This window comes from Bison bison, unplaced genomic scaffold, assembly GCF_000754665.1.
Source record: "Bison bison bison isolate TAMUID 2011002044 unplaced genomic scaffold, Bison_UMD1.0 scf7180017864181, whole genome shotgun sequence".
NCBI classification, from domain to species: domain Eukaryota; kingdom Metazoa; phylum Chordata; class Mammalia; order Artiodactyla; family Bovidae; genus Bison; species Bison bison.
The window spans coordinates 7327667-7337824 of NW_011494753.1; the positions used below are offsets into that span (position 1 = coordinate 7327667).

Here is a 10158-nt window from a genome sequence, read left to right on the forward strand (position 1 = left end):
CTCTTTCTGACCCAGGGATGAACCCGCCTCTCTTGTGTCTCCTGTATAAGACAGGAGGATTCTTTACCACTAGTACCACGTTGCTCCTGCATTATTTGATAAAAAGATAGTCCATTCTCCATTGAATTACCTTTATACTTTCGTTAAAAAAAACAAAATCAGCCGGCTATACTTGTGTGGGGCTATTTCTGGGTTATCTATTCGGTTACTGATTTATATGTCTATCCTACTGCTAATACCAGTCTTGAGTACTGTGGCCATATAAATTTTGCAATCGGGTAGAGTGGTTCCTTCCATCTTCCTTCTTTTTCAAAGTCATTTTAGCTGTTCAAATTTCTTTGCCTTTCCACTCCACATAAATTTAAAAAATTTTGCCAGGATTTTAGGAGTTGACTTAAGCCTATACATCAATTTACAGAGAACTGATTTATGCTTTATTGACTATGCCAAAGCCATTGCCTGTGTGGATCACAATAAACTGTGGAAAATTCTGAAAGAGATGGGCATACCAGACCACCTGACCTGCCTCTTGAGAAACCTATATGCTGGTCAGGAAGCAACAGTTAGAACTGGACATGGAACAACAGACTGGTTCCAAATAGGAAAAGGAGTACGTCAAGGCTGTATAGTGTCACCCTGCTTATTTAATTTCTACGCAGAGTACATCATGAGAAACGCTGGGCTGGAAGAAGCACAAGCTGGAATCAAGATTGCTGGAAGAAATATCAATAACCTCAGATATGCAGATGACACCACCCTTATGGCAGAAAGTGAAGAGGAACTAAAAAGCCTCTTGATGAAAGTGAAAGAGGAGAGTGAAAAAGTTGGCTTAAAGCTCAACATTCAGAAAACGAAGACCATGGCATCTGGTCCCATCACTTCATGGGAAATAGATGGGGAAACAGTGGAAACAGTGTCAGACTTTAATTTTTTGGGCTCCAAAATCACTGCAGATGGTGATTGCAGCCATGAAATTAAAAGATGCTTACTCCTTGGAAGGAAAGTTATGACCAACCTAGACAGCATATTAAAAAGCAGAGACATTACTCTGCCACAAAGATCTGTCTAGTCAAGGCTATGGTTTTTCCTGTGGTCATGTATGGATGTGAGAGTTGGACTGTGAGCACCGAAGAATTGATGTTTTTGAACTGTGTGGTGTTGGAGTAAACTCTTGAGAGTCCCTTGGACTGCAAGGAGATCCAACCAATCCATTCTAAAGGAGATCAGTCCTGGGTGTTCATTGGAAGGACTGATGCTGAAGCTGAAACTCCAATACTTTGGCTATCTCATGCGAAGAGTTGACTCATTGGAAAAGACTCTGATGCTGGGAGGGATTGGGGGCAGGAGGAGAAGGGGATGACGGAGGATGAGATGGCTGAACGGCATCACTGACTCCATGGACGTGAGTCTGAGTGAACTCCCGGAGTTGGTGATGGACAGGGACACCTGGCGTGCTGTCATGGGGTCGCAAAGAGTCGGACACGACTGAGCGACTGATCTGATATATGAATTTAACAGAAAATGTATGCCACTACTACATTGAAATAGATAACCAACAAGGATGTACTATAGCACAGGAAACTCTGATCAATATTCTGTAATAACATAAATGGGAAAATAACCTGAAAAAGAACAGATACATGTATATGTGTAACTGAATCACTTTGCTGTACACCTGAAATTATACTGTTAATAAACTATGCTCCAATATAAAATAAAAATTCAAGATGAACTGGTCTCCAAATTCACTACTATTTTTGTTTTTAGTAACAGTATCAGTTACTGAGACTGAAAAACAATGAAGAATTTTCTTAGGATAAAGAGAAAGGCACATAAGACTTTAAGGGAGGACAGCTGAGTAAACAGGCCAGTTTTGCATTTTTTCCTCAGCTATTTTTCCCTTCTCTGTCCTCTGTCTCTATCTCAGATAAATGTGGGTCTAATGATATCATCTTCAAGTATCTTTTCTATTAAATAATAACTACTACTTTAAGAACATAATCAGAACAATGAGAAATCACTGACAGAATAAAACTGATGTTGCAAAAGAAAAATAGTATATTAAGGGAACATAATTTCACAAAACTGAAATGAGAATGCTGCTAATAATAAGACCTCTCCTTATCTGCCACTGGGTAAATAAAAATTTTAACAAGTTGAAGTTTTGAAGTATTGAATGTTTATAAACTAGAATAAACTCCTGGTTAAACTCCTGGTTAAGAGTTTAGGTTATGGAGCTGACTCTACGTTGAACTAGCAACTTGATGCAGGGCAATTTAAATAACTTCCCTGAGAATGTGTTTCCTCAAATGTAAGATGGAGATATTTAATAATATGACCTATGTCAAATAGAGTGGTGAAGCCTCAGATAATGCATATTAAACACTAATCCCAATGCTTCGCATATAGTAATCACTCAGTGCACATTAATTACTATTATGTTAAATTCCTATTTGTCTGGGCAAATTATAGCTAGGCTTCCCTCCATAAGGACAGTTTTCCTAAATGGAGCCTATTAAGCTTTATGAGTTTAAGATCCTTTATAGATACATTATTTGCAGTGGTCTTACCATCTGCAAGAATATACTCTATTCCCAAGAATCATAATTTTAAGCTAATGAACTTAGATAAAACTGGGTGTTCGATTCAACTTTAACATAGCTAGAACATTATCTTTTAAATTTTAGCCTATTCAGGGTGGCCATGATAGTTTGTACAGTTAGAAATGTGAATTTCTAATTTAGAAATTCTGTCAGCTGCACAGTCAGAAGCCTGATTCCATTCCCTCATCAAAAGCCACAATAGATTTGGGATTCTGGAGGCACTCAGCTTAGATGGGACCTGAAAAAATAAGTAATATGTAATTCAGGTAGTCTCATATATGTGAATTACATAACTTCTGAATTGGACTTGATGGGAAAATAAAGTCAATATTTTTATTTTGCCTTCCCTGGTGGCTCAGACGGTAAAGCGTCTGCCTACAATGCGGGAGGCCTGGGTTTGATCCCTGGGTCAGGAAGATCCCCTGGAGAAGGAAATGGCAACCTACTCCAGTATTCTTGCCTGGAAAATCCCATGGACAGAGGAGCCTGGCAGGCCAGTCCATGGGGTCGCAAAGAGTTGGACACGACTGAGCGAGTTCATTATCACTAGAGAGGTCAAGTTCTAATTTAATTTGATCCTTGTTAATATTATGACCCTAAAAAACAAATTTGGTAGTGAAAAAAGTAGAAATTAATGATTAGAAAAAGCCACTCCCTGTGGATTTCAATGATCCTATCCATGGTTACCAAAAATCACTGTGAAAGGGAGTGTTAGTCACTCAGTCGTATCCAACTCTTTGCGATCCCATGGACTGTACCCCAGCAGGCTCGTCTGTCCATGGAATTCTCCAGGCATGAATACTGGAATGGGTTGCCATTTCCTTCTCCAGTGAATTTTCTCCACCCAGGGATCGAGCTCGGGTCTCCTGGATTATAGGCAGATTCATGACCATCTGAGCCACCAGGGAAGCCCTCCAAATCACTGAGGGATGAATTTAAACGGAAATAAATGTTTGGTAAGGAGTGGTAAATGTATCACAATAAAAATTTTGACAATATTGTTTGTTTTGGGTTCATTAATGAAGCTATGGTTATACGAGGTTATAGAATCAGATACAATCAAATGGATAAAGAAAACTTAGATCATTAGTGGAGAAGACATGGAAGTTTGCTGACATTCTTTTGTCTTTCAGCTGTACCACGTGGCTTGCGGGATCTTGGGTCCTTGACCAGGGATAGAACCCAGGGTCAGGGCAGTGAAAGTGCTGAGTCCTAAGCACTGGACCTCCAGGGAATTCCCCAGTGACTTTGTATGTACTATTTTTTTGCATAACTGGATATTCAGCACTTAAGTTTTGCTATGTTTCAAAAGTTACTTTCTTCAACTTTGTATAATTTTTTAATAGTTGAGGACTAGAAAGAATTTGTTCAATATTTTAAAATGCTAAATGCTGGGAGATAGTGACAAGCATATGGAAATTCCTAACTATGCCATAAGTAGAAGTTTAACCAATAATTGGATAATTAAAAAGAAAAAAAATTAATGTTAAGGTATTTCCTATCCAGGTTAATGTTAGTACAGGGAACATTCCTTACATACTACTTATCCTGGGTTACACTTACCAATATAAATCATTTTCCTGAAATAATAGGTCCTACATTCCTTAGAATCATTAGGATTAGTCATTGATTAGGACTGTATTTGATTTTTCACATGTTCTGATTTCAAAGTAAGGACCTAGTTTTACTCAACTGCATTCATTCACTACCAAGACACAATGACTCAAGTAAACAAATGGTTATCACTCAAAACCAAATTAATAGACTTTTCCAATGAATAAAAGTTCTAATTGTTCACTAGGATGCCATTAAAGTTGCAAACATTTGAGTTTTTACAAAACATGTGTTGAAACAATTTTGGCCTAAGATCAAGGAGATTTGAGAAGACTGACAAAGAATTTTAAGTCCTTCTATAATTGCTTTCCACTCTACTTAAAATGTAACAATCACTGTGATTTCACAATAAGAAATAATTCTATAATTTTTTCAAACTTCTCTCTCCTTTTCCATTTTGGATCCTTGTGTCTTTTTTTTAAATGACAGAATACTTAAAACCTGGTGTCTTTTATAACCCTAAATTCCTGAGAAGGAGGGGGAGAGGATAAAATAAAGATTAAATTAAAATAAGATGTCAGATATGAAAGGAAAAAGATCAAGAGACCAGATGTCACATAAGGAAACTAAAAAAACAATATGAAATAAAGTTCAGAAAATAAGATTATAAAACACTTTCACATGTGATAGAATACTACCATTTATGTTGCCCGAGTTGCTTTTATGAAAGGAAAAAATATTTGGCAAAGGACAGACCTGTAAGTATACTAATACTATGCCATATTCTTACTCAAATAGGCTTATCTGTTTCTATGTTAAGAAGTTGATAACATGGGGGAAAAAACAACAATTCTTTTGGCTAATATCAGAGCCAAGCATTAAAAGAGAAAATAAAATCCTAACTATGCTAAATAAGTTATAAAATTATCAGCTATCTGCACTTTGCTATTTATTAAGGTAAATATTTAAAGTTAAAAAAAAATCCTTTCAAGTGATCTAAAGTTCTTGGTGGAAACATGAGAATTCTGGTTACCATTTAAATTTGAAGTACTTCATCCATTTCGGTGACAAAGGTGGTTTTAGCAGCTATAATTACATTCCTTTATATCTCAAAGTGCTTTGGGTCCTTCCAAGATGAATGAATGTCCTTTCTTCCTTGCTTCTCATTCCTTATTTTCTGAAGATAGTGGTGTTTACTGCAAGAGAACAGCACAAAATAGAGCTAAACTGGAGAAGTAAACTAGTTTTAAATATATTGGACATTTTCTTTCATTTAGGATATTCTTAATTTTACCCTTACTCAATAGTTAAAATTGGACTTATTTGTTTAAGAAGTAACTTCCTTACTTAGGAAGTGACATGGATAGAATCTTACACACTCAAGAACTATCCATGACATACCCAAGAATGAAGCAACTTATATGAATCAAACTAGTACTGATGCATTTGAAGCTTTCTAAGACTTCATTTGATTGTCTTCATATATTTCTATTTTTGGCTACAAATAAAAGAATATGAAACATAAAATCTACTTCACCTTCATAAAAATTCAATTCTAAGTAACAATATCCAATTTTGATACAGCCTCTCTCAAATATGAAAGTATTTATCTCCAATTACAAAAATTTCTCTAGCCACTTTGCAGTTTTACTTTAGGTTTAAGTATAAAATGTACTTATAATTTGGCATACAAAATATCACTTAAGATTAAAATAATAAATTCCTATCTATTTCTGACTCTTGAGCACTAATTACATGTATGTTTAAACAGGCCCAACTCCTCATTTGCTTTTTCTATAACACTAAATACAAGGAAAATAACTAGAAGAGTTAAGAAAGAAAAAGATAATGTGAAAACTTTTAAATGATTCCAGATTGAGCTTACATACTGTAGAATTGAACCTTTCAAGAGATTTTAATACAACAAAGGCACATTTTAAAAAAGGACACTTTTGTGCAACATCAAACAATATCTAACTCTAACTGGGTTATTCATGATGAAAACAATATCCAATATTCTTACAGTGTTTATATCTATCACTTCAAGTGGTGTATAACAATGATGAGTGTCATGTAGGAGAAATATTACCAAGAAATTACCAAAAAATTACCAAGAAATATACATATATCACTAAAGTCATGTCCGACTCTCCACAACCCCATGAACTGCAAGATGCCAGCCTCCTCTTTCACTATTTACCAGAGTTTGCTCAAAGCCCAGTATCACAAAAACAGTGGCAAAATCAGTTATTCTTTTTTCCACTATGAGTTTTTAAAGAGGAAAAATGCAATCAATGCCTATTTTATTTTGAAATTTGAATATGAAAAGAAATTGAACTTACATACAAATAGTGATAACCTAGAAAAGTACTTTGTGAGAGAGAAGTTAAGTGATTTCCCATGGGTAAGTGTTGGTTAGTGACAAAACTGAAATGAGAACCTACATCGCCTTACTCTTTCCTACTGCAGTGATCTATTATCCTTTTATAATCTACCCTGCATTCCTTGAAATAGTCTTTTTCTGAATGCTTTATTCTGATGGGTTTGGTAGAACTCAAACTTCAAATTTGAAATATCCCCTCAAAAACTTCTCATGTCTGCTATAACCCTCCACTAGGCCCTATGGAGTCTCCTCCAAATGTGAACTTAAGTAATCAGCCAAAGATTTGAAAGGAAAGACATGCTAATTTTGAGGGTGCCTACTCTGTGCCTCTCTCCTTTCTAGGGATGTTCACCACTGAATTCCAGAACAACTGGTATGAGTTGAATAGGGTTGTACGTTAGATGGTAGTAACCAATCAACCAGTTGTAGGTTGTAGGTTAGATGGTAGTAACCAAACAACCAATTGAATTCCTGATTGTGATTATTTTATCCTGATCATGTGGCAGAATGTCTTTGTAGGAAATGTACTCTAGAGTATTCAGTGGTGATGCAGTATAACATCAGCAACTTACTCTCAAGTGATTCAGGAAAAATTATCTGTATCATTCTTACAATTTGCATATAACTTCGATATTATTATAATATAAAAAGAAAAAAATTAATATATCAGTACATCAGTCACATTTCCAAAATGTCTTCTGTGGAAGTCTGATACAGCTACATGCTTAAAGAAAAAGTAGTTCTATATAGTGAAATAAATTTGGGTAAAGTTACTCGTATTCCTTCTTGGTGATTCACTATACACATTACCCTATCAGATATTCCTACAAATCACACCTTAGGCATCCTTTCATTTATTCATCCTTCCAACCACATAAATTATACTTAAGGCCTACTATATGAAAGGAAATGTTCTAAGTAGTAGAGATAGACAGACAATAGAGAAGGCAAGATCTCTCCTCTCAGAGAGCCAACATTTTAATACAGAAAGAGACAAGTCAGTAAATGAACAAACTAATTTCAGATGGTGATAAATACATCGAAGAAAATAAAACTGGATGTTAGAGGCTGGGAAGGTGGAGGTGCTGTTTGAGACAGTGTATAAAGGAAGGCCCTCAGGAGACATGATCCTCAGGTTGAAATGAGCCAGATGTGGAAAAATTTAGGAGGCGAATTTTCCAGACATAGGAAGACATACATGTTGTAAGACAGGAATAAGCTTATGATGCTCATGGGAAAAAGTTTCTAAATTATCAAAATAATGAAATAGGAATTTTTGAGAAAAATCTCTTAAGTACCATATCCCTCAAAACACATGTGAAAATTGGCCATATTTTAAAACTATTGACTATGTAACAACAACAATAAAATAACAATTACTAAAATTCTTAACCTATTTTTTTTTAACTAACTACATGAATTCTCTTTGGAAGACAATTTTCTATTACTTCAAAGCTTCTTTCAGAACCAATCCTTATTTTATAATTGAGTAAAAAGATTATTCTCTCTTTGCATGGAAAATGAAATGAATTGCCTGCTTTCCCCTCCCCTGGATGATGTACCAGAGTGTTGGGAAAACTTCATGAAGACATGTAGACATGAAAAGTATTCCCTGAATGTATATAGAGCTATGTTACTATGCACTCACTGAGGCAACAGCAGCATATACCTAAATTCTCTTCTAGAACTTTGACAGCACTGGGTTTGCACATTGCTAAAGAACAACTTCAATTATAAACACTAATGAAGGAAAATACTCTTAATCATTCACAGGATTCTCTGGTGGCTCAGACAGTAAAGAATCTGTGTGCAATGCAGGAGACCCATGTTTGATCCCTCGATCGCAAAGATCCCCTGGAGAAGGAAATGGCTACCCACTCTGGTATTCTTGCCTGGAGAATCCCATGGACAGAGAAGCCTGACAGGGTACAGTCCATAGGGTCACAAAGAGTCAGACACAACTGAGCGACTGTTACTTTTGCTTTCAATCATTCAAGGGATAATTGTATATATAAAACTGAAAAAAATCATACACTGCATGTATCAATACTGCTGTACATATTAGAAAAACTCTGAGTAGTCTAAGAGGCGACTGGACCAGCATGCTAAGCTACATTAGGTGGAAAAAAGAGATTATGCTTTAAAATGTATTTTGCATTCTAACTGGCTAACAGGGATATGTGGAAGACAATACAGAAGCAAAGGTAATGAAGGGAAAAGTATATTCTCAAAACTAGGAAGTAAGAAGAAAAATCCCTAGATCTGAGGAGGGAAAATGACTAGACCATTCAGGTATGACCTAAATCAAATCCCTAATGATTATACAGTGGAAATGAGAAATAGATTTAAGGAATTAGATCTGAGAAACAGAGTGCCTGGTGAACTATGGATGGAGGTTCATGACACTGTACAGGAGACAGAGAGCAAGACCATCCCCAAGAAAAAAAAATGCAAAAAAGCAAACTGGCTGTCTGAGGAGGCCTTACAAATAGCTGTGAAAAGAAGAGAAGCCAAAAGCAAAGGAGAAAAGGAAAGATATACCCATTTGAATGCAGAGTTCCAAAGAATAGCAAGGAGAAATAAGAAAGCCTTCCTCAGTGATCAATGCAAAGAAATAGAGGAAAACAATAGAATGGGAAAGACTAGAGATCACTTCAAGAAAATTAGAGACACTAAGGGAACATTTCATGCAAAGATGGAGTCAATAAAAGACAGAAATGGTATGGACCTAACAGAAGCAGAAGATATTAAGAAGAGGTGGCAAGAATACACAGAAGAACTATACAAAAAGATCTTCAAGACCAAGATAATCATGATGGTGTGATCACTCACCTAGGGCCAGACATCCTGGAATGTGTACTCAAGCGGGCCTTAGGAAGCATCACTACGAACAAAGCTAGTGGAGGGGATGGAATTCCAGTTGAGCTATTTCAAATCCTGAAAGATGATGCTGTGAAAGTGCTGCACTCAATATGCCAGCAAATTTGGAAAACTCAGCATTGGCCACAGGACTGGAAAAGGTGTTTTCATTCTAATCCCAAAGAAAGACAATGCCAAAGAATGCTCAAACTACCACACAACTGCACTCATCACACACGCTAGCAAAGTTATGTTCAAAATTCTCCAAGCCAGGCTTCAACAATATGAACTGTGAACTTCCAGATGTTCAACCTGGTTTTAGAAAAGGCAGAGGAACCAGAGATCAAATTGCAAATATCCACTGGATCATCGAAAAAGCAAGAGAGTTCCAGAAAAAACATCTATTTCTGCTTTATTGACTATGCCAAAGCCTTTGACTGTGTGGATCACAATAAACTGTGGAAAATTCTGAAAGAGATGGGAATACCAGGTCACCTGACCTGCCTCCTGAGAAATCTATATGCAGGTCAGGAAGCAACAGAACTGGACATGGAACAACAAACTGGTTCCAAATCGGAAAAGGAGTATGTCAAGGCTGTATAGTGTCACCCTGCTTATTTAACTTATACGCAGAGTACATCACGAGAAATGCTGCGCAGGATGAAGCACAAGCTGGAATCAAGATTGCTGGGAGAAATATCAATAACCTCAGACATGCAGATGACACCATCCTTATGGCAGAAAGTGAAGAAGAACTAA

General features: G+C 36.3%; 1 protein-coding gene across 7 annotated transcripts in view; it reads right to left on the reverse strand.

The window, feature by feature from the left end:
• Positions 1–10158, reverse strand: part of PEAK1 (pseudopodium-enriched atypical kinase 1) — a 288921-nt gene that overhangs the window by 152966 nt on the left and 125797 nt on the right. For all 7 annotated transcript variants that reach the window (XM_010843302.1, XM_010843304.1, XM_010843308.1 and 4 more), the window contains one exon: positions 5191–5353. The gene's annotated coding sequence lies outside the window, so the exon portion shown is untranslated. The remainder of the gene's footprint in view (positions 1–5190; positions 5354–10158) is intronic.